The 23,966-nt window shown below is 40.7% G+C and overlaps 1 protein-coding gene across 13 annotated transcripts in view; it reads left to right on the forward strand.

Annotated features, from left to right (window-relative positions):
- Positions 1 to 23,966, forward strand: part of KHDRBS3 (KH RNA binding domain containing, signal transduction associated 3) — a 204,554-nt gene that overhangs the window by 118,886 nt on the left and 61,702 nt on the right. The window lies entirely within an intron of this gene.

Consider the following 23,966-nt stretch of genomic DNA (forward strand, 5'->3'; position numbering starts at 1 on the left):
AGACCGAGTTTTTAAAAATTGCCGCCTGTGGAGAACCCACCCCAAATGCCTCCTGCGTGCTTTGTCGTTTTCAGTCACTTAGCGGTTTATATCTAACTTATTAGCATGTCGCTGCGTAGTGCAATCTTCACTTAGTATACGTCTGTTTCTCAGAAGATTGTAGACTTGTCAGGAAAGGCACTGTGTCTCGTAATTAGTCTCTAGCCACTAGCCTAGTTTCTGGCACATTGCAAGCACTTAGTAAATGTTTACTGGACTAGACAACCCAGTAAAGTTGGGACCAGGTAAGTTTTCCTAACGAAGGTTGCCATTGATCTTTTCTAAGTGAGTTACTGTAACCATCCCGTGGGAAGAATATGGTAGTTGGCATTTGAACAAAGATCTTCCCTTCCTTATTCTTGTGCTCAGAGGGCAGTTGCAGGTTACAAAGACGTAAGACCGATTCTGTGTAGCTCCTGAAAATAACGGAGTCGTGTGTTATAAGTCTGATCTCAGTATGAGAATGAACTTTCAAGAAGGACGTAACATTTAATGAGAAACTGCTCTCCATGAGGCACTTTCTTATATGTCATGTCATGTTGTTCCCACAGCCACTCAGAGAGGAGGTATTGTGATCCTATTGTACAGGTGAGAATTTCAGGTGTGGGAAGTTAGTGTCTTTCCTCACGTCACAAGGGTGATACAGAAGGGGCAGATGCGGGATTCACGATGCAAGGCCTGTATTCTATCTTGAACAGCCTGTGCTTGTTTGAAACCAGCGCTCTGCGAGCTGAGATGATAAGATCTCCTCACCTTTGGGGAAAGTGCAGCAGATCCTGTACCCTGCTGTCATCAGGAGTGCAGCAAAGGATGGCAGGAGATTATGTAACCACTGTGGTCCCTTGCAGTTTAATAATTCTCTGGTTAAAAGCTACCTTAAGTAGGGAAATGGAAACTGAGAACCATTAGGAAGAATGGGATGGGTTAGGATTTTAAAAATAATAATAAGCAAAGCATTATTACATTGATAGGCAAAAAGAAAAAAAAAATGAAATAGCGCTTTCACTGTTTAAGAATTTCCGAGCATCCATATCTCTAAAAAAGGCTTGTCATTCCTTTGGAACTCAAAAATATAATCTTTAATGATTTCCTTGAAATACATTTGTCATAATAAATGTGCTTTTTCTATAGAACTTGTTGGTTATATCTAACCAATTCAGTTTACTTATTTTAACTCTGATTTAACATTTAGTATCTGAGGCCATTATTTCCAGAATAAAAGATGCAAAGAAATCATATCAGTTACTTATTTAAACAAAAAAGGGGATGAAACCTGTTCTTTCAAATCCTGCCACAACTGGTGCTTTTTTGAGAAAGTATACATTTCAGCCCTTAAAATACTCAGTGTTCTTCAGATTATGTATACTAAAATGAAGGTATTTCAATACAGTTTTAGGCCCAAGAAAAAACTCAGTGTATGGTATATGTTAATATTATTTTTAGTAAATAGTTATAATCTGCCCATTATAAAAATGTTCCCTATTAGCCCAAGCAAGAAAGCCTGATAACTTAAAGGTATTTTCTTGTTGGAATGTTGTGCCTATTGAAATTGGACTGATTTTTCTCAAGGTGAGTTGGTGAAGATAACTTGATCATTTACAATGTCATCTGAGCCAGCTGTTCTTCATCGGAGTCACTGTCACAGAATATTCCCTGAGTATGTGTCATTGAAAAGAACATCTGTTAGCAAATCTGTTCCACTGTGAGAAACGTTAGTATCACAAAAGTACATGTAACACACAGTAGCCATGTGAATAGTATAGGCTCACCACCGCTCCATGAACACTAGGCTTCTGAGAATAACTCTAAGAATACAAGGCAATTCAACACGATTAGCTTTTTTCCAAAAAGGAAGAAAACAGATAATGGATGTGTTTTCAACCATTTGAGTACAAACTGGGACCTTCTGCTCCACTTTTAACTTAGTAAAATTGGATATAATTACAGTAACTTCACATCTCTTTTTCGAGAATAAGAAGCACCTCTTTCCCAGAATGACATTCATTCATTACTTACGTCCAAATAATTAAATAGCTGACAAATAATTAGTGTAACCCAGAATATATGCAATGAGAGCACTTTAGCAATTCAAAACGTCGTTGTAATTACACAAAAGGACATGTTTGATGCTTGCTGGCCGAGCCCAACTTACATATGAATTTCTAAAGTGAAGTCATTTTTTATAAATTGCTTTAGGCTCCACATACAAAGAAAACACACAAGCAAAGTACACTCCGCCCTCCATTATCTGCAAGTTGGGCATCTGCGGATTCAACCAACCATAAACGGAAAATATTTTTTTTAAAGAGTTCCATAAAGTTCCAAAATTGAAGCAAAACTTGAATTTGCCCCATGCAGGCCACTATTTACATAGTATTTACATTGTATTTACAACTATTTAAATAGTATTTACATTGTATTAGTTATTATAAATAATCTGGAGATGATTTAGAATACAAGGGAGGATGCGTAGGTTATATGCAGATATAACTACATATCCGGTTTATATAGGAACTTGAGCGTCTGTGGATTTTGGTTCCGAGGGGGTCCTGGAACCAATCGCTCGTGTATACCGAGGGACGACTGTAGCTGCGTGTTCCCCAAACACTCAGTCTGGTTGTTTTATTTTACCGTCTCTGAAAAATCTTGTCCATTGCCGTCATTTCACGTGACATTTGTGTGTTAGTGACTACTAGATCTGTCGCTCCTCCGAGCTCTCTCTAGGGCCCCTTCCTGAGTCCCTCCGTACAGGCCCGCAGCTCCGTGCAGGCTGTGGTGTGGCCTGCAGGGGGCTTGTTCCTCCCAGGGCCCTTGTTGAGGGAGCAGCATCTCCATGAACCCAGGCGCCCAGGATCTCTTTCGTTTATCGTCATTCCCTGCATTCACACGGTAAACACAGCTCACTTCTTCATGAATAACTGTTTGATCTCCAGTTAGTCTACGTCACAGCTGCTTTAGGGAAGACACTTGTCCTCCTGCGTCTTAGAAAACATTCTTGCCAACCTCCCCGTGTCCAACTCCTGTGCTCTGATGATGGCCTCTCATAGTGCCTGCACTTTCCACAATTGGTAGTTACTTGTTTGTATATCGTTTTCACGTCAGACTTCTCGCTAACTTTAAGTCTTTGTTTATTCTTTTATACTACCACCTAACATATAGTAGTCCCTCAGTAAATGCTCGTTGTTTATTTCTTTTTATTAATTTTTAAATTTAATTTTATTTATTTTTTTATACAGCACGTTCTTATTAGCCATCCGTTTTATACACATCAGTGTCTACATGTCAGTCCCAATCTCCCAATTCAGCACACCACCACCACCACCACCACCCCCCACCCCCGCCGCTTTCCCCCCTTGGTGTCCATACGTTTGTTCTCTGCATCTGTGTCTCAATTTCTGCCCTGCAAACCAGATCATCTGTACCATTTTTCTAGGTTCCACATATATGTGTTAATATACGATACTTGTTTTTCTCTTTATGACTTACTTCACTCTATATGACAGTCTCTAGATCCATCCATGTCTCTACAAATGACCCAATTTCGTTCCTTTTTATGGCTGAGTAATATTCCATTGTATATATGTACCACATCTTCTTTATCCGTTCGTCTGTCGATGGGCATTTAGGTTGCTTCCATGACCTGGCTATTGTAAATAGTGCTGCAGTGAACATTGGGGTGCATCTGTCTTTTTGAGTTACGGTTTTCTCTGGGTATATGCCCAGTAGTGGGATTGTTGGGTCATATGGTAATTCTATTATTAGTTTTTTAAGGAACCTCCATGCTGTTCTCCATAGTGGCCATATCAATTTACATTCCCACCAACAGTGCAAGAGGGTTCCCTTTTCTCCACACCCCCTCCAGCATCTGTTGTTTGTAGATTTTCTGATGATGCCCATTCTGACTGGTGTGAGTTGATACCTCATTTTAGTTTTGATTTGCATTTCTCTAATAATTAGTGATGTTGAGCAGCTTTTCATGTGCTTCTTGGCCATCTGTATGTCTTCTTTGGAGAGATATCTGTTTAGGTCTTCTGCCCATTTTCGGATTAGGTTGTCTGCTTTTTTCATATTGAGCTGCATGAGCGGTTTATATATTTTGGAGATTAATCCTTTGTCAGTTGATTTGTTTGCAAATATTTTCTCCCATTCTGAGGGTTGTCTTTTTGTCTTGTTTATGGTTTGCTTTGCTTTGCAAAAGCTTTGAAGTTTCATTAGGTCCCATTTGTTTATTTTTGTTTTCATTTCCATTACTCTAGGAGGTGGATCAAAAAAGATCTTGCTGTGATTTAGGTCAAAGAGTGTTCTTCATATGTTTTCCTCTAAGAGTTTTATAGTATCCGGTCTTAAATTTAGGTCTCTAATCCGTTTTGAGTTTATTTTTGTGTATGCTGTTACGGAGTGTTCTAATTTCATGCTTTTACATGTAGCTGTCCAGTTTTCCCAGCACCACTTATTGAAGAGACTGTCTTTTCTCCATTGTATATCCTTGCCTCCTTTGTCATAGATTAGTTGACCATAGGTGCGTGGGTTTATCTCTGGGCTTTCTATCTTGTTCCACTGATCTATGTTTCTGTTTTTGTGCCAGTACCATATTGTCTTGATTACTGTAGCTTTGTAGTATAGCCTGAAGTCAGGGAGTTTGATTCCTCCAGCTCCGTTTTTTTCCCCCAAGACTGCTTTGGCTATTCGGTGTCTCTTGTGTCTACATACAAATTTTAAGATTTTTTGTTCTAGTTCCGTAAAAAATGCCATTGGTAAGTTGATGGAGATTGCCTTGAATCTGTAGATTGCTTTGGGTAGTATAGTCATTTTCACAATATTGATTCTTCCAGTCCAAGAACATGGTATATCTCTCCATCTACTGGTATCATCTTTAATTTCTTTCATCAGTGTCTTATAGTTTTCTGCATACAGGTCTTTTGTCTCCCTAGGTAGCTTTATTCCTAGGTATCTTATTCCTTTTGTTGCAATGGTAAATGGGAGTGTTTCCTTAATTTCCCTTTCAGATTTTTCATCAGTAGTGTATAGGAATGCAAGAGATTTCTGTGCATTAATTTTGTATCCCGCAACTTTACCAGATTCATTGATTAGCTCTAGTAGGTTTCTGGTGGCATCGTTAGGATTCCCTGTGTATAGTATCACGTCATCTGCAAACAGTGACAGTTTTACTTCTTCTTTTCCAATTTGTATTCCTTTTATTTCTTTTTCTTCTCTGATTGCCGTGGCTAGGACTTCCAAAACTATGTTGAATAATAGTGGTGAGAGTGGACATCCTTGTCTTGTTCGTGATCTTAGAGGAAATGCTTTCAGTTTCTCACCCTTGAGAATGATGTTTGCTGTGGGTTTGTCATATATGGCCTTTATTATGTTGAGCTAGGTTCCCTCTGTGCCCACTTTCTGGAGAGTTTTTATTATAAATGGGTGTTGAATTTTGTCAACAGCTTTTTCTGCATCCATTGAGATGGTCCCATGGTTTTTATTCTTCAGTTTGTTAATATGGTGTATCACATCGATTGATTTGCGTATATTGAAGAATCGTTGCATCCCTGGGATAAATCCCACTTGATCATGGTGTATGATCCTTTTAATGTGTTGTTGGATTCTGTTTACTAGTATTCTGTTGAGGATTTTTGCATCTATGTTCATCAGTGATCCTGGTCTGTAACTTTCTTTTTTTGTGGTATCTTTGTCTGGTTTTGGTATCGGGGTGATGGTGGCCTCATAGAATGAGTGTAGGAGTGTCCTTCCTCTGCAGTTTTTTGGAAGAGTTTGAGAAGGTTGGGTGTTAGCTCTTCTCTAAATGTTTGAAGAATTCACCTGTGAAGCCATATGGTCCTGGACTTTTGTTGGAAGATTTTTAATCACGGTTGCAATTTCATTACTTGTGATTGGTCTGTTCATATTTTCTATTTCTTCCTGGTTCAATCTTGGAAGGTTATACCTTTCTAAGAATCTGTCCATTTCTTCCAGGTTGTCCATTTTATTGGCATAGAGTTGCTTGTAGTAGTCTCTTAGGATGCTTTGTATTTCTGTGGTGTCCATTATAACTTCTCCTTTTTCATTTCTAATTTTATTGATTTGAGTCCTCTCCCTCTTTTTCTTCATGAGTCTGGCTAATGGTTTATCAATTTTGTTTATCTTCTCAAAGAACCAGCTTTTAGTTTTATTGATCTTTGCTATTGTTTTCTTTGTTTCTATGTCATTTATTTCTGCTCTGATCTTTATGATTTCTTTCCTTCTTCCAACTTCGGGTTTTGTTTGTTCTTCTTTCTCTGGTTCCTTTAGGTGTAAGGTTAGATTGTTTATTTAAGACTTGTTTCTTGAGGTAGGCTTGTATAGCTATAAACTTCCCTCTTAGAACTGCTCTTGCTGCATCCCATAGGTTTTGCGTTGTCGTGTTTTCATTGTCATTTGTCTCTCGGTATTTTTTGATTTCCTCTTTGATTTCTTCAGTGACCTCTTGGTTATTTAGTAATGTATTGTTTAGCTTCCATGTGTTTGTCTTTCTTACATTTTTTTCCCTGTAATTCATTTCTAGTCTCATAGCCTTGTGGTCAGAAAAGATGCTTGATATGATTTCAATTTTCTTAAATTTACTGAGGCTTGATTTGTGACCTAAGATGTGATCTATCCTGGAGAATGTTCCATGCGCACTTGAGAAGAAAGTGTAATCTGCTGTTTTTGGATGGAATGTCCTATAAATATCAATTAAATCTCTCTGGTCTATTGTGTCATTTAAAGCTTCTGTTTCCTTATTTATTTTCACTTTGGATGATCTGTCCATTGGTGTAAGTGAGGTGTTAAAGTCCCCCAGTATTACTGTGTTGCTTTCGATTTCCTCTTTTATAGCTGTTAGCAGTTGCCTTATATATTGAGGTGCTCCTGTGTTGGGTGCATATATATTTATAATCGTTATATCTTCTTCTTGGATTGATCCCTTGATCATTATGTAGCGTCCTTCCTTATCTCTTGTAACGTTCTTTATTTTAAAGTCTATTTTATCTGATATGAGTATTGCTACTCCAGCTTTCTTTTGATTTCCATTTGCATGGAATATCTTTTTCCATCTCCTCACTTACAGTCAGTATGTGTCCCTAGGTCTGAAGTGGGTCTCTTGTAGACAGCATATATATGGGTCTTGTTTTTGTATCCATTCAGCAAGCCTGTGTCTTTTGGTTGGAGCATTTAGTTCATTCACGTTTAAGGTAATTATTGATATGTATGCTCCTATGACCATTTTCTTAATTGTTTTGGGTTTGTTTTTGTAGGTCCTTTTCTACTCTTGTGTTTCCCACTTAGAGAAGCTCCTTTAGCATTTGTTTGTTGTAGAGCTGGTTTGGTGGTGCTGAATTCTCTTAGCTTTTGCTTGTAAAGCTTTTGCTTGTAAAGCTTTTGCTTGTAAAGCTTTTGATTTCTCCATCGAATCTGAATGAAATCCTTGCCGGGTAGAGTAGTCTTGGTTGTAGGTTCTTCCCTTTCATCACTTTAAGTATATCATGCCACTCCCTTCTGGCTTGTAGAGTTTCTGCTGAGAAATCAGCTGTTAACCTTATGGGAGTTCCCTTGTATGTTATATGTTGTTTTTCCCTTGCTGCTTTCAATAATTTTTCTTTGTCTTTAATTTTTGCCAGTTTGATTACTATGTGTCTCGGCGTGTTTCTCCTTGGGTTTATTCCTGTATCGGACTCTCTGCACTTCCTGGACTTGGCTGGCCGTTTCCTTTCCCATGTTAGGGAAGTTTTCTAGTATAATCTCTTCAGATATTTTCTCAGGTCCTCTCTCTCTCTTTTCTCCTTCTGGGACCCCTATAATGCGAATGTTGTTGCATTTAATGTTGTCCCAGAGGTCTCTTAGGCTGTCTTCATTTCTTTTCATTCTTTTTTCTTTATTCTGTTCCACAGCAGTGAATTCCACCATTCTGTCTTCCAGGTCACTTATCCGTTCTTCTGCCTCAGTTATTCTGCTGTTGATTCCTTCTAGTGTAGTTTTCATTTCGGTTATTGTATTGTTCATCTCTGTTTGTTTGTTCTGTAATTCTTCTAGGTCTTTGTTAAACATTTCTTGCATCTTCTCGATCTTTGCCTCCATTCTTTTTCTGAGGTCCTGGATCATCTTCGCTATCATTATTCTGAATTCTTTTTCTGGAAGGTAGCCTGTCTCCACTTCATTTGATTGTTTTTCTGGGGTTTTATCTTGTTCCTTCATCTGGTACGTAGCCCTCTGCCTTTTCATCTTGTCTGTCTTTCTGTGAACGTGGGTTTTTTTCCACAGGCTGCAGGATTGTAGTTCTTCTTGCTTCTGCTGTCTGCCCTCTAACGCTGGTTGTTTAGATGGATGGACAGACACACAGACAGATGATTGCCTTAGCCTCCCTAGTCCCACCTTTACTTGTTGTCCTGCCCTAACCCTGGGTCCTTCCCTTAAATGATGTATTACTCATATTACTTCTGGTATACTTTCTGGTATCTAAAGTCTGATGATGCTACTGCCCCGCCAGCCCCAGAACGTAAGAGCTAGTTGAGAAGTTTAGGAGGATAAAGTCGAGATTCTGCTGAGTGATGTCTGAAGGGTTTCTTGACTGCCCTCTTCAGCCTCTTAACCCCCTGCTCTCCCCACATCATCATTTTATTTCAATCAGTACCTATACTGCAGTTCCTTAAACATACCAGGACTGTGTGGCTATCTGTGTATGTACTATTGCTTCTCTTCTAATGCCTTTTTTAGTTCTGTCCCTACCAATTCTTTTTACTATTTATTCTTCAGCTGTGAGGCCTTCCTGGTCCTACTCAGGCACCCCTGGGTGCACGTGGTGCCTGCCTCAGTGTCTGCTTACTTGTCTTTGTCCCCTGTAGGCTGGATTTCTTCAGGGCAGGAACTATGTCATTTTTTTTTTTTTTTAAATCTTAGTTTGCCCAGAGCCTATCACAGGGCCTGACATTTTGGAGATACTAAATAAACATATGGAGGATGGCTTTTATTAATGCCAACTCATTCTGTCATTCCGTGTGTCGTGTGCCTTGTTAAACATACTTAGTGAAATAAAATTAAAGCCAATTTTAGCAGACGTTTAGTGACCTAATAAATAGGAAAGACAATGCTGTTTAATAAAGAGGTTATTATTCTGAGATGTAAAATACTTGGTTTCTAATCCTCCTTATTGTCTGTGTGATGTCTACTTTTTTTCTTTTGTAAACTATTTAACCTTTTTAGTTTCTTCATCTGCAAAGTGCAGGTGATGGTACTTTACCTATAAATCAGCAGGTTAGACCAGATGCTGTTCTAACCTCTTTTCCAACTTTAAAATTCTATAATTGGTTGTTTTCTGAAACTTACCTAGTTTCCACTCTCCCTAAACATGTTCTTTTAATAAGAAATTGTATTTTCATCAAATAGAAATCTTGATATTGAAAGGAAAGTCACAATATAAACAAAGCAAACATTCTAATGAGAGAAACAAGCTAAAGGTGAGTGGCTCTGAATGTTTTGAATTCTGAAACAAGTTTTGAAAAATAATTTTAAAAGTGAGATCCTTTTTTAAATGCAAACTCACCTTTCAAGATGTATAAACTAGAATTGTCTTAGAAATTTTAATCATATTATTTTTTAACTCATTTAATTATGGTTGCATCAGCCTTCTATTCATGGGAGGTATTTACCATTCACTAATATCCCTTGATATCTTAATATTGTGTAATCATTCTAAGCTTTTGAGCCTGAGCTGATGGGTTAATCACCTTTAAACATATGTACAGTGGGGCGTTCTAGATGAAGTCGTAGGAGTTCATCAGAATATGAAAGCTCTCTCAGGTACTTAAAATGCTCTGATTATCCAGCTGTATGATGTTTACTGAACAGAATGTGGAATTGTCCTGAAACCACCCCATCTGGTGTGGCAGTGCCTACTTGAGCGAGGCAGGGGATGGCTGGGCACACGAAGGACTTTTACACGTTTTAGAGAAGGATGTGCAGGCTCCTTGAGGCTGCTGGGCCGTAGGAAGAAGCAGAGCCAAGTACATCTGACTAGAGCACCAGGCGCTTTTCTCTTCAGATCCTCTGATCAGGGCCTCCCCACGGGGGATGTGGTGTGCAGTGGAGCACGTGGTCCCCCATACGCTGCTGCCCCAGCCCTCACAGTGCTGCTGGGTGGTGTCTTCTCCCAGACAGGAGGAAGGAAGGAAGGTCAGTAAGCCACAGACACACGGGATGACCCAGCCTGCACTGTGCAAGGGTGGACATCCCGTCCAGTGGCCTGCGGGATGAGAAGTGGGTGAACTGAGATTGGATCCCAGGTTCCCTAACCCGGGGTCTAAAGCTTTTATTCACAATATTCTAGCTTGTGTAGTGTTTATGACCTAGAAGAAGTGAGAAAATAAGTGAGGAAAGAGTATAAGAACCAGAGCCGGAGACACAATCATAACCGTATAGCGGAGGCATCCCTAGCCATGGACCTTTCTTCCAGGTTGATGCCCTTATCTGGTCTGTCTGACTGACTGAAGAGGATCCTGAGCTTTCTAGGTGCTTCTTTGTAAAATCATCAACTTCAGTCTTAAGGTCAGAAGTTGCTGCTTTAATTTATTATATGTTTGGAAGGACAGTATCTGAAGGAGATGGCTTCATTTGGAAGCGATCACAAGAGTGTAGGGCAGTGTTCTCCTGACTGTTTTAGTCCTCTCATATTTTTCTGATTCCGTAACCACAGGAAAACAGTGCACTCTGCAACTTCTAGAAGCTGATGGAAGAAAAGGCAGCTGCCGCTTGTTGGGTATTTACTTTATAGAACATATTAGTGTGCCGCGCACTCCTCCTGTATCATCTTATTTAATCCTCACTTCAGTCCTGTGAGGTAAACATGATCACCAGACCGTTTAGAGAGATGAACTAATTTTTCCCAAATCACACTTCTAGTAAGTAATGAAACCCACATGCCCTTATTTTTCTTAACCAGCACTTTCCTCAGCGCTTTACGTGGATCTGTCATATCCTTAAAACACCACATGAGATATCAATACTTTCTAGAAGTCATACAACTGATTGGGGCAGAGCTAGGATTTAAGGCCCAGCAGTCTGGCTCCAGAGCCCACGCTCTTAACCAAGATCTGGTGCTTCCTGGACAAGTCAGTTTCATCTAATTTAAAACTCTGTTTGTGGACAGAGAAACTGACAGGTGAATGGGAAAAATTATTTAATCACTTCAGACATGAGGGTTCCTATGCGAAACTTAGAGCACGAGGCCCATGATTGGTTAGTAGCTGGTTTTACTAGTCCTTCTGCAACTACTGGAGGGTGTGTCCTCATAGGACTTCTGCCATTGGTTAACCTAACGCAAGTGTGAAGGGTCAAAGAGACAGTTTAAATGGGAGCAGAAATCTGTACCTTGTGTTTGTACACAAAGACATGCCTTTCCTGCCTGTTCTCTAGCATCAGACTCATTAAAGCTGTAGGAAAAGAAACTTGTCTCAAGAAAAACGCTGCTACCACCATCAACAGTGTCCTTGTCTATAAAATGGCTCCGCGGGGACCACCATTTCTCCGTCAGCGCTAAGAATAAACTCTTCTGAAATTTTGTCAACTAGGAACATCAGTGAAAGCCTGTAGGGGAAAATATATCTTTAAAATGTACACGTAATTCTGTAATGTAGACTTTGCTTAAAGACTCAGGGAAGTCACGTTCCTTGTCATTCTTCTGAGAGCTCACCTGAAGTTTTAATTGTATGACTAGTCTGGGAGTTTCGGTCCAGATGAGAGTTGTACTAACGGCAAATTTTCCCATTGCAGTGACTGCTGGCGTAATTTTTTTGACAAGTAATCTCTAAACTGCTTCAATTATCTTGTTTTCCACAGTGAGAAATTTAATTAAAACAGAGTTACAGATTGTGAAAAGGTTATTTATGAAAATGCATTTTAAATGTGGATTGAAAAGCCTAGATAAAAATTTATCTAAAATTTTTATTTTAGATAAAAAGATGAAGGTTCTGTAATTTTTTGTATCCATTTTACCAGAAGCAAGAATAAGAGCAGTGTGCAATTTACTTGAAATGTCTATCAGGAGCTTCACGAGTCTATCTCTTGAAAAGTTGACCTCTTTTATAGAAATGTAAAACTTTAGGAAATAATTTCAGATTTTAAAGTTGTGAATATGAAGGGATTTTGTTTTTGTTTTTCCTCCTTTAAGCAAAAACAACCCCCCAAAATGTGCTTTATTAATAAGGGAGTAGAGGACTCTGAAGTGGCAATGTCTCTAAGGCATGGAAAGCAGATTCTGCCTCCCTAACTAGGCTTGCCCATCCAAGTAAGGTGAGCGAGCGATCGTAGTTGAGCTAATGTGAGGGGCGTGTCACATCCCTTGGGTGGATCAGGGCAGAGGCCGGGAGGAACTTGAGAACCACTAGACTAGTCCTCTGTTACAGTGGATTTCCCACAAGAACCTGCCATCTTCGTTTTATTGTGTTCCTTGAGCTTTTCACCAGCATGTGTAGAACTCAGTCCTCGCCTGCAAGCAGACCAGAGTCTACGAAGGAACAGTTATCACCCTCACTTTGAAGCCTTTCACAATCCCCTGGAAACGTCAGGTGGTCATTATTTGGACCCACGTGTGTACATCCTATTTAGGGTACTTACCTTAGAGTGATGTGATCGCACCTTTATTTGTCTTACTGTTTCCCATTATATTTTAAGCTGATGATAGAGGCCATCCCTTTTTATCCACAGAGCCCAGAATTGAGTAAGTAATCAATGTTTGATTTCTTGATTCAGAAACAAAGCCCAGTGATTATTCAGGAGAGGAACACCTGCGATTGACTTACATACAGAGCGTTTAGGGAGGACGGAGGAAGGAAGGCTAACTGCTTGATGGAACATGGGAAGACTTTCCAGAGGAAACTGTGTAAACCAAACAGAAAAAGGGGCTGGCAGCACTCAGACAGGGAGAGCTGGGGCGGGGGGGGGGGGACACTTTGCATGAAGGCTCACGTGACATTCAAAGGCATAGGCACATGCAGGTGCAGGCGTGTGCAGGGACAGCCGGAACATTGCTGGTACAGTACTGATGAGGTTTACTAGCGTCTTTTTATTTATACCTTTATTTTTATTCTATTCAGTTTGTTCATAGGTAGAATAGAGCTGAGGTACATAACAGTACATGGAATCTTGAACGATACTTTAGGACTAAAGCAGTTTAAAGCAAAGCCACATCATCAGGTTGGGTGATACAAGTGGAGGACCAGCTGGCCATCTCGATATGTCCTCATAGTGTGACATTATCTTGGGAAGTTCATTAAGGTACAGGGTCTGACCCTCCGTTTTATAGGGTCAGGCAGAATATCCATGGTTAAAAGCAAAGTCAGGAGCCGAACTCACTAGTTTGAAATCCTTGCTGTGCCTTTAATTGCTGTGTGACCTTAGGCAAATTGCTTAACTGCTCTGTGCCTCGATTCCTAATCTGTAAATGGAAATATTAGTGCTTATCACATGGGGTTGTTAGGAAGATTAGGTAAATTAACATATGGAAAGTATTTAGAATAGTGCCTGGCACATTAAAAGTAATATTTAGTTCTTCAGTTTACCAGTATTGCTCCATCTTTCAGGGCCAACTCTTGCTAACTGTACGCCAAACATTAATATATGAAAGACAAAATATACAGTACTATTCACACCCACCAGGAAGATTAAAGTTAAAAAGATAGTTTCAAGTGTTAGCTGGAATGGGGTGCTATAGGAATTCTCATCCACTGTTGTGGGAATGTAAGTCGATACAACTGCTTTGGAAGAATGTTTGTACCACGTGTTAAAGCTGAAAACATGCCTCCCCAAGAGCCAGGGATTCTGCTCTGGGAACCACTCAACAGAGACAAGACGTGCCGAAGAGACATGCAGGCAAAACTAGAGAGAAGCAAAGTGTTCATAACTGGGGTGGATAAAGAAGTGGTAGTACAACCATACAGACCAAGTTTTCACACAGCGAGAAGGAACCAGGGGTTGCTGCCTGCGGCACCGTGGACAGATCTCACGGGCACGCAGTTCACGGAAAGAAACCTGGCACGAAGGGGTAGCCACTCTGATTCCATCTCTGTGAAGCTCGAAAGCAAGTTAACCTCCCTGGTGGTGTTGAAAGTCAGGATGGCGTTCCTTTGTGGGGGAGATAATAATAACTGAGGGTGAGCACAAGGGGAGCTGCTGGGGGCTGTTGATGTTGCCTTTCTTGATCCGGGTGCTGGTTACATAGTTGTGCTCACTTGGTGAAAATTCACTAAGCTGTGCACTTAGGATTTGTACCTTTCTATGAATTATTTTATGCTTGAATAAAAAGTTTAAAAATGTGATCGGTCTGTGTATTAAAAACATTGTATTAGACAGACCAGATACTCTTGTTTATAACAGAACAGCACGTCTTCCTTCAAGCAGATTTGTTCAAGCCGAACAAACCTTCAGCACATCTGGTCCCTCTGCTGTTAAACCAGATGAGAATCTGAAGGTTTCTGGGTGAGTCTCAAAGCTGAGCAAGGAGTAATCTTAATACTAACATTATGAAACCCTGATAGTTGATGTTTTCATTGTGGAGAAACCTCTGCACCATGAATTAGGTGTGCACCTAGGTGGGCCAGGAGCCCCTTCCCTTTCGTCACGGGACTGGAAGCACTTGCTACCTCTCTCCTGGCCAGTCACATAAGGACACTTGGAAGAATGAGTGAACCCATATAAATCCGTCACTGCCAGCCAGGCATCCATTCAGGAAGTGCTTATTGAATGCTTTCTTGTGCCAGGCACTGGGGACACAGTAGTAAACAAGGTAGGCGAAGCCCCTGTTCTCAGGGAGACTGCATTTCCAGTGGAGGACATAGGTAATAATCAAATATATTGGGTATTGATGGGAATCAGCGGTCAGACCCTTTTAGCATTTCTGGCTGATTTTCCCTTGGGGCAGCCTTTCTCAACTGGGGTTCCAGAGCCCACAGAACATAGAAAATGATGTGCATAATTATTTCCTGAGCTTCCCAGGGGTGGTACAAACGACTGCTGTTCTAGATGCACAGGAGAGACGTGAACTCACCTTATACAGAGTGGACACCTTAGGGCACCGGGCTGCACTCTCTGGTGGAACCCTGGTTGAGAAAGGCTGTGAACGCTTCTACCAATTCCTGAAGAGGTAGCTGAGAAGCTGAATTGAGCCTTTAAAGAAATCCAGAATTTGGGAAGGATAAAACAAAATAGTTGGAGTTTAAGGCTCCCCAAGTTTGGGTTTAGGGGGCTGATTAATCCCCTAGGCTTTGGATCAGAACCCAGAAAAGCTATACTCCCAGAGGAAGGCTTATCATCTCAGTCCTGTGTGGGGTGCAGGTTGCTAATTCTTCTGTCCTCCACCAAGAGCAGATACACAGTCTCTCTAGAGAAATAGAACAGTGTAGGCCTTAAATTATTTCTCTTAATTTTTCATATGTAATTGCAATTAATCAAAAATTACAGGCATACAAGATGAGGAGACAGTAAAAAACAGACCACGATAGATTCATAGAGCAGACGCAAACTTTAAAATAACTGTGCTCTTTATAATCATGGAATTAGAAGATAAAGTTGATGATTTAAGCAGACAACTGGAAAATATAGAAAACAGCTATTTTAGAACTGAAAAAAAAAACGGAATGATTTTAGTTGCAGACTAGACACAGTTAAGGGAAGAAATAGTGTACTGGAGGTTAAACCAATGAAACAGAAACCTGGACGACACAGAAGGTCGCATGAGGCACAAGAGCCTCCAGCAGCACCTCATTCCCTTCAAGCCCCAAAGGTGTGATGCGGCGCCTGCACTTCTCCCCCCGCTCCCCCGCTCAGGCCTCTGTGTCCGCTGTTCCTTCTGCCTGAGATGCCAGCATAGCTCGCTGCTCCGTTGGCTCACGTTTGTCTGCGGTCCTTTCTGTGAGGACGCCTGTCCGAGATCTCCAGCTCCTCCTTGCTCTCCCTGTGTCACGCGCTGTGTATGTGAGCATTGATGTTTGTCTGCTTCCCCGCTGGAATGTAAGCCCCATGAGGACAGAGGTGTTCGTTTTGTTTTGTTTGTTCAACACGATATCCCCAAGGGCTCGGAACAGTAGGCATTCAACAAATGCCTGCTTCCTGGGGAAGATGGCAAAACCGATACCAAAATCCCTAGCACGAGTTACATAATGTGAGCTTAATAAAATTTAGTTATCCCCCTTTTTCTCATCTTTGTGGAATTTCTGGTTTAATTTTATTTTCTTTAATTTTCTATTTACAAGTTTTCCCTTCCCTTTGTGGGATTTCTGGGTTAACCTCTTTGTTATTTTCTGTATTGTATTATATTGTATTTCTTGTCAAATCTAGATAAATCTAGTTCTATCTCAGATACAAACTGAGAGAAGAGAAGACTTTGAATAATTGATGTAGATGTGTTTTTAAAAGCTGTGTTCAGATGTGGATAGAATTACAACTACTGTTGGTCAGCCGTTCCTTTATCTAAAAACCACAGTGGTCGTTAATACTAGTATTTGCAGAATGAAAATGTAGACATCACAGTTTAGACAACATTTTAAGAATTTATCACATTCAACAAAAGAAAAATACCTGGATAGCTCTGATGTTTCTCTGGCCTAATAGCTTGAGAGTGTTAAAGGGAACGGGTCTTCAACAAAATGGAACTAGCTTTATTGGGCAAGAACTGTGCCAAACAGCTTTCATAGACATTTTTTTTTTGGTTAATCCTCCCACAACCATTGGAAACAGCCAGGATGTGGATTATGATTATAAAATTGAGGGGGAAGGAGGGTAGGTGATTTCCCCGAAGCCACATAGCCAGTTAAGAGGCAGAGCTGGAATTTGAACATGGGCATCAGACTCCAAAGACTGAGATGAAGAAGTTGTATGAGTCTAGAAGCTGCATAATATACTCCTCACAGCCATAGATCAGCACGTGGGGATGCAATTTGATTGTTGAATTAATGATGTCTTATTTAAGTGATTATGGGGGACAGATTCTTATTTAGCATTGTTATTAATGTTGTGGTTTTGTCCTTAATTATAAAATAACTTGGTTATGTGATGTGTTCATCACAACCTTGTTGCTGATACTCAACAAGGAAATTAGTATTATTCAGAACCCCAGCAAGAATGAATTTCTCAAAAGACTATTTTTAGCTAATGTGTGTGTTTTATAAACTCAAAATAATCATGGTAAGAATAAACTTAAATAATCTTTTAACACTCTATTTTATGTGAAAACTTTTTACATTTTGAAATGACCAGGTTTCACCCTGGTGGGGTGGTGTGTAGTCAGCATAATTGTCTCCTTTTAAAAGGACTCAAAACCTAAACATTATTTTCAAATCACTTTTGTAAATTCTCTGTTTAAAATGGTTTTTCCCAGCTTAAATTTTATGCTTGATTTTACTTGTGACAGAAATAGAATTAAACGCTGTTTCCTTTATCCTAGAAAATCTTTTCTCTTCAGAGCAAGATTTCTCTGGTGTTGGGCCATATGTCGGTGGAGTTTTCAGGTCGGGAATGGCAGATGAAGGACCTCTGCCTGTGTTAGGGCATGTTTTGCCATAATGTGACCCCCCTTGACACCTATCGAGTGTCCAGGTCACCCTGTCAGTTCCATTTAGACATCTTCCTTATCGAAGACAAAAACTCAGAAGTGGATCTTGATGAATAAGTCTCTTATAATGATTCAAGAATGTTTATTAATATACATTTATTTCTTGTCCATCTTTGTTCACTCTTTTTAATAATGTTCTGACTTTCAGGAATAGAATACAGAGGGTTTTTTTTTTTAATATTTATCTATTTGGATGTGCCAGGTCTTACTTGAGACACGTACGTGGGCTCTAGTTCCTGGACCAGGGATCGAACCCAGGTCCCCTGCATTGGGAGCGCGGGTCTTAGCCACTGCACCACCAGGGAAGTCCCGAATACAGAGTTTTACGGGGGAATTTTTTTCCTGAGGGCAGGGAATGTAAGATTGATAGGTAACATTTGAAAAAAGAATTCCGGCGAGGTCTCCCTATCAGATTTTTACACCATTTGAGTAAATATGCAGTTTACTCTAGCACATCTCCTCCAGTCGCATTCACCTGAGAGAAGCTATTGCTATGTTTCCTGCCACTTGGTCTTTAATTAGCTCCTTTCTTTATTCATTACTGTGTTCCCGACATTGAGAATACAGGAGAACAAGGTCTGTTCCTTCCTCTTAAGGACCTTGTAGACCAGGGGGAGAGAAAGGAGGCAGAGAAATAATTGTGGGCACTGAGTACGTGCAAGTTATCAGTTATCAGGGAAGCACAGAGAAGGGAGTGATAATTCAGCCTGGAGTCTCCCAGCGAAAGACCTAAAGAGGGAACAGCATGTGCGGAGAAATTGCAGCATGAAACAGACAGGCTTCCTCAGGGTCCTTAACGTGTTGATGAAGCTTACGGTGCACTGTCTCTCTCGTAGGAACCAGGAGAGAGGAGTGGAGATTTGTAAGCAAGGAAGCAACAAGCTTAGGTTTGCATTTTAGCAGATAATTCTGGAGAAAGGATTAGATAAAGAAGCACTAGGCAGCTTCTGGGTGATTCTAATGTAGTCACGTTGGGAATGTAGAGGAAAGATACGAGAGAGAAATAGGAGATAAAGAAAGATTGGCAGGTGGAATGGTGGTGAGATGGGAAAGTGGAGGCATGGATTCTGTCTAGGACAGGAGTCCTTCAGAGGTTCGTGCAGACTGATGGTCTCCTAGCACTTGGTTAGAGAGGCGTGCCTGCAGAACTGCCTCACTCACAGGTACAGGACCCTGTTTTTAAAGTGCAAAGAAGGGGGATCTTTGCAGTGCATTTTAACAACATAAAGGAGCTCTGTTAAGCTTCTTCCAGAGGAAATTCAGTTAAGTTGCTTAGAATCAAGGAGTTTATCATGCCCAGCGTCCTCACTCTGGGTCGTCTGAGGAATGGCTCCAGAGATGTGTAGACAGGCGGAGGCAAACTCGGGGCAGCTGAGAGGACCCGGTGCAGGAGGGATTTGGCGCGCTTTCCTCAGGAGCGTTCAGCCCAGCCGTCTAACGAGCACTTGCTGAGTGGTCCTCCTTATGCTCCAGCCCTGCCATTACTCTGTGCAAAAGAATCAGTACCCCACAGTCCGTGCTCATAAAAAACAGTAGGTGAGGCCAGAGCCAGTCAGTCGTTTCTGTACAGTAACAGCGGCATATGTTGGTCCATTGTTGGCATAACAGGTGTGGTGGACTCTGCGTTTGTGGGAGAAACAGAGGAGGAGGTTCACTGGAGCCTCATCGTGAAAAATTGACTAGGCAGAGAAGGCAGGTGCAGAGACTCACAGGGAACAGCATGTGAACTGGAAGGAACTTGCACGTGAAGCGCCGGACTCACTGCAGAGCAGGGGGCTGACACAGAGACTTTGCGGCATGTCGTGAAGGGGAACGTTCTCTAGGAGAAAATGGAAATACGAGAAGTTACGCAAAGACGTCAAGTGTAAAAAGAAATCGTTCCGCACATCTGAGCTCTGCCGACAGTGGAGTCCTGAGTCCCCATCCCAGGTCCTGGCGCCTTTTAAGGTGGATTCTGAGCTGCTCTAGATGGATGATTCCACTCGATTATTTGTGAACTTGTGACAAAGAATGCACTCACTCTCGTTTAAAATTTCTAACTAGCCTCAGAAAAATCTGAAGAGGAATTTCATAATGTCAAATTATTTAAAGGGAAGGAGCCAGTTGTTGGGGACACTGGAAGATAAGAGCATTAGGAGAAGAGGGACAGAGAGACAGGGTTGCTCTGCCTCAGATCCCCCAGCCCTCAGACAGAAGCCCTCAGGCAGCCCGCCACCCTCGTCCTTCCCTGTAGTAACCATTTGTTGATCCTTTGCTGGCTGACCTCCCCAGCTGTTCTTAGCCAATGACCTCATCTCCTTCTTGAAATAAAATAGCAGGTAATCAACAAGAATCCCCTCCACTCCCTCCCAGAAACGTACACATTCGTCTGCAGTCACACTCCTTTTTCTTCTTTTGTCGGTCCCAATCTGCTTTTATGCTTTCCTACATTTTTCACGTCCTGTCCATTGAACAGACAATACTTGTGATGGAAGAGGCTGCACCCCCAAGGCCAAATCCAACTGTGAAATCATCGTCATGAAAGAAATATTGTGAAAATTGCATTTTTAATCTTCACTGTAAAATATGAAAGTCAGTAATTCAGTGACCTAAACAATTTGAAAATTCAAATAAACTAACATTGTAATATCTGACAGAATAATTGAACAAGGAATGAATGACATAAGTGTAGGTTTTAAATAGTCTACTACTTTACATTTCAGTTACTTAAGAAGATTCCAGTCATTTACTGGAGTTTAAAGAATCTTGATTCTTTTAAATAAGCAGAGAAAGAGAACTCTGCATGGGTGAAGCCATAGTCTTTTTAAGCTACTAACAAATGACTGAAGCAGCCGTGGGCTCTGCATTTCGCCAAGCCACGTGCTCAAGGCAGTGACCTAGTTGCAAGTCCCGCCCTCCAGACTGACCTTCCCGGCTCCACGCCCACACAGTTTCCAGAGAGAGTCCCGAAGTGCGGAATCTAAATCCACACTCCGTAACTTGGCCACACGTGGTCTGGTATATGGGTGTCTCCGGCTCATTGCTCTCCCCTTTCGTGTGCATTCCACAGGGTGCTCACCTGGACCCTGGGTGAGAAGGGTTCTTGTGTCTGTACCTCCATTGTTTTGCACCTGCTGTTCATTCCGCCGAATTTTTAATAAATTTTCCCAGCTGCTTTTGCTTTTCTCTGCTTTCAACACTTCTGGGACATTTTCTTCCCCTTTCCCTTACCCGGTGCCACGCCGGGTGCTTCCCTTCGCCACAGCGTGTGACATGTTGCCTGATCTCTTCAGTCGCCTGTCATCTCCATCCCGCCAGCGACCTCACTAGACAGGACACCCCTTTCCCGCCACGGTGTCTAGCAGGAGTGCCAGCCACAGGGTAGGGGCTAAGTAAAGGATTTTTTTGGGGTTTTGTTTTTTGGGTTGTTTTTTTTTTTTTAACGCGGTAAGATTACTTTCTTTTTGTTGAGATGCTAGCTGCTTTTGTTAATTCACCAGAATTGTAATATCTGCAGTTTGCTACTTGTAACTAAAATCATCTCAAATATTTTTGTTTGTTTGAATCTTATCTGAGAGCTTTCTCCTCCTCGCGTTGGTCACTGGAAGATCATAGCTATATTAGCAACCTGCCTTCAGCTACTGCAAGGGACACCATGGCTTACCAATATGTTCTAAGGATATTCTTGACCTTTATTCTTCCTCTGCCCCTATTTAATGAGTATTCCTTTTAGATTCTATCCACGTTCAAAGTTCTGAACACATAGCTCTTCAGCAAATATTCAGTTCCTCCTTTATGAGAAAACATTTTTAAAAATTTAAGGTGGTCACGTACAAATTGTATAAGCCTTACCCCTGCAAAGATAGTATCATCCCTTCAGATTAATAGTTGTCTTACAAAATGGAGCACATTACAATATACCTTGCCATTCAGATACTTTTGCTTTTCTAAATCAAATAAATTGAGGTATACTATTTAGTAGATGCTTCTTAAAAGAGAGTAACTAAGGTCAGCACTTTAAAATCAGTCACTTGGCTCCTCCCCTTGTGTGTAGTGGCTGCTGACGTTCATCACCTGTGAGTCTCATCATTTTAGAAATCCAGGAGAGAGGTCGGCAAGGGTAATGCTTTACTAGGATAGTTAACAATGTAAGCTATTCTTTATAAAGTTCTTAATACATATCTGGCATTTTGCTGGAATACATACGTATGTATATGTAATTTCTCATCCTTTCAGGATACTTATTAAGGATTCACATTTTACAGGTAAAGAAACAGGTTCTGGGGAAGTGGATGACCTTGACTGAGATCTGTGACAGTAAAACACAGAAGCCCATCTGACTCCACATCTTTTCTCTTACCCCTTGACCACATTTCTCCACTTCAAAAGCTCTGGTGATGATCATTAAATTGATGACCATTGATAAAACTGATGTTCCAAAATACTTAGATTATTTCCTGGCTCTTTTAAATATTAAGTAAATACCAGTAAGTCCAAAGTCACTATGTAATTGATTATCCCCAGAAACTTAGAAATCAGTTGTAGGGTAGGCTTCACACTTTCATAGATATAAATGTCATTGAGCAACGTATCTACTTTGATCTTACAGAACGATCATCTCTCTGGACCTTTTTCAGTTTCAAAATACCTTTAAAGTAACCATAGTGTACTTGTTATCACATCTGCAAAATGTCCTCATAGAACTAGGAGAATGGCTTTAGCTCTTTTGGGGTTGTTTTTTATTGTTGAGTAATGAGAGTTCTTCATATATTCTGGACACTAGACCATTGTCAGATATGTGATTTGCAAATATTTTCTCCCGTACTGTAGATTGTCTTTTCACTTTCTTGCTGATGTCCTTTGACACAGAAGTTTTTAATTTTGCTGGAGTCTGTTTTATTTATATATTTTTTTGGTTGTTCCTGCTTTTGTTAGCATATCTAAGAAATTAATAACTAAGGTCACAAAGAGTTACACCTGTGTTTCTGCTGTTCAACCTGGCTAGTGAATTTTTCACTGGAGTTGTTACACTTTGCACCTCAAGAATTTCTTTGGATTCTTTTCTGTATTTCTTATATCTACGTTAATATTCTTGATTTTGGTGAGGCATTGTTCTAAGACCCTTCTTTAGCTTTTTAGATACAGGCTGTCATTTAGTTCCTTGAATATATTTCAAATAACTGATTTAAAGTCTTTGTCTAGTGGGATGAATTGGGAGATTGGGATCCACCTATATACACTAATATGTATAAAATAGATAACTAATAAGAACCTGCCGTATTAGCACAGGGAACTCCACTGTACGGTAGAAACTAACACAACATTGTAAAACAACTCTACCCCAATAAAAAATAAAAATAAATAAAGTCTTTGTCCAGTAAGTTCAGTGTCTCAGCTTCATCAGGGGTATTTTTCTACTGACTACTTTTTTTTTCTCGTGTACAGACTCTACTTTTGTTTTTTCTTTGCATGTTGCATAATGGTTTTCGTTTGTTTAAAACTGGACATTTACTATAGTGTGTCCGTGTGAAAATCAAATTCTCCTTCCTCCCTAGGATTTTTTTTTTCTTGGTTTAATTACTTTTCCAAACTAATATTATAAAGTCGATATTTATCATGCGTTGCCACAGAAGTGTCTTTTCTCTCTTACCTTAGTGGTCAGCTAATGATTGGACAGAGATTTTGTCAAATGCTTGGAAATGAAATCTGTAGTCTTTACCAAGAGGCTGTGGGTACCTGCTGGAGCTTGTCTTCAACACTGAGCCAATCAGTTTACAACTAACTCGCTTAGCCTTGACTTTCCTTCTTATACTGAACCTCAAGGTCAGCCAGAGGAGAGCTCAGGGCCTTCTCAGGTCTGTCCTGGGCAAGTACCTGACACTGTAGCCTTTGAGATTCCAGAAATATGTCAGAACTTTGCAGAGCTCCTAGGGACATCTCATTCCCCCACTTTTCCTTGTAAGCTTTGTGGTTAGCCTGTTATTTGCTCCAGTCTTTCTCCACCACTTCAAGCAGCTAATCTCATAAACATTTGCCTCTAATTATTTTCTTCAAATACCCTGAGGGAAAAGACTTTGTGCACTGGATGAGCTCCCGGTCAGGTCAAATAAAGGCAGTCCTCTGGGGATGGGGTTTTGAAAGCCTCCACCCTGCCCTGCCCCCTCCAGTGACCTCCAGCCTGCTGGCTTCCTGCATGCTGGATTGCGGCTCTGCAGCCGGGGGTGAGGGGTGGGAATAGGACCGAGGTCACCCTTCATTCCAAGGTGCGCCAATTTTTTTAAATACAAATGCTCCCTAGATCTCTGCAAGCCTTTGGTTAACTTCCAGGCATCTAAAAATG

Source organism: Tursiops truncatus, chromosome 17, assembly GCF_011762595.2.
Source record: "Tursiops truncatus isolate mTurTru1 chromosome 17, mTurTru1.mat.Y, whole genome shotgun sequence".
In the NCBI taxonomy this organism is placed as follows: Eukaryota; Metazoa; Chordata; class Mammalia; order Artiodactyla; family Delphinidae; genus Tursiops; species Tursiops truncatus.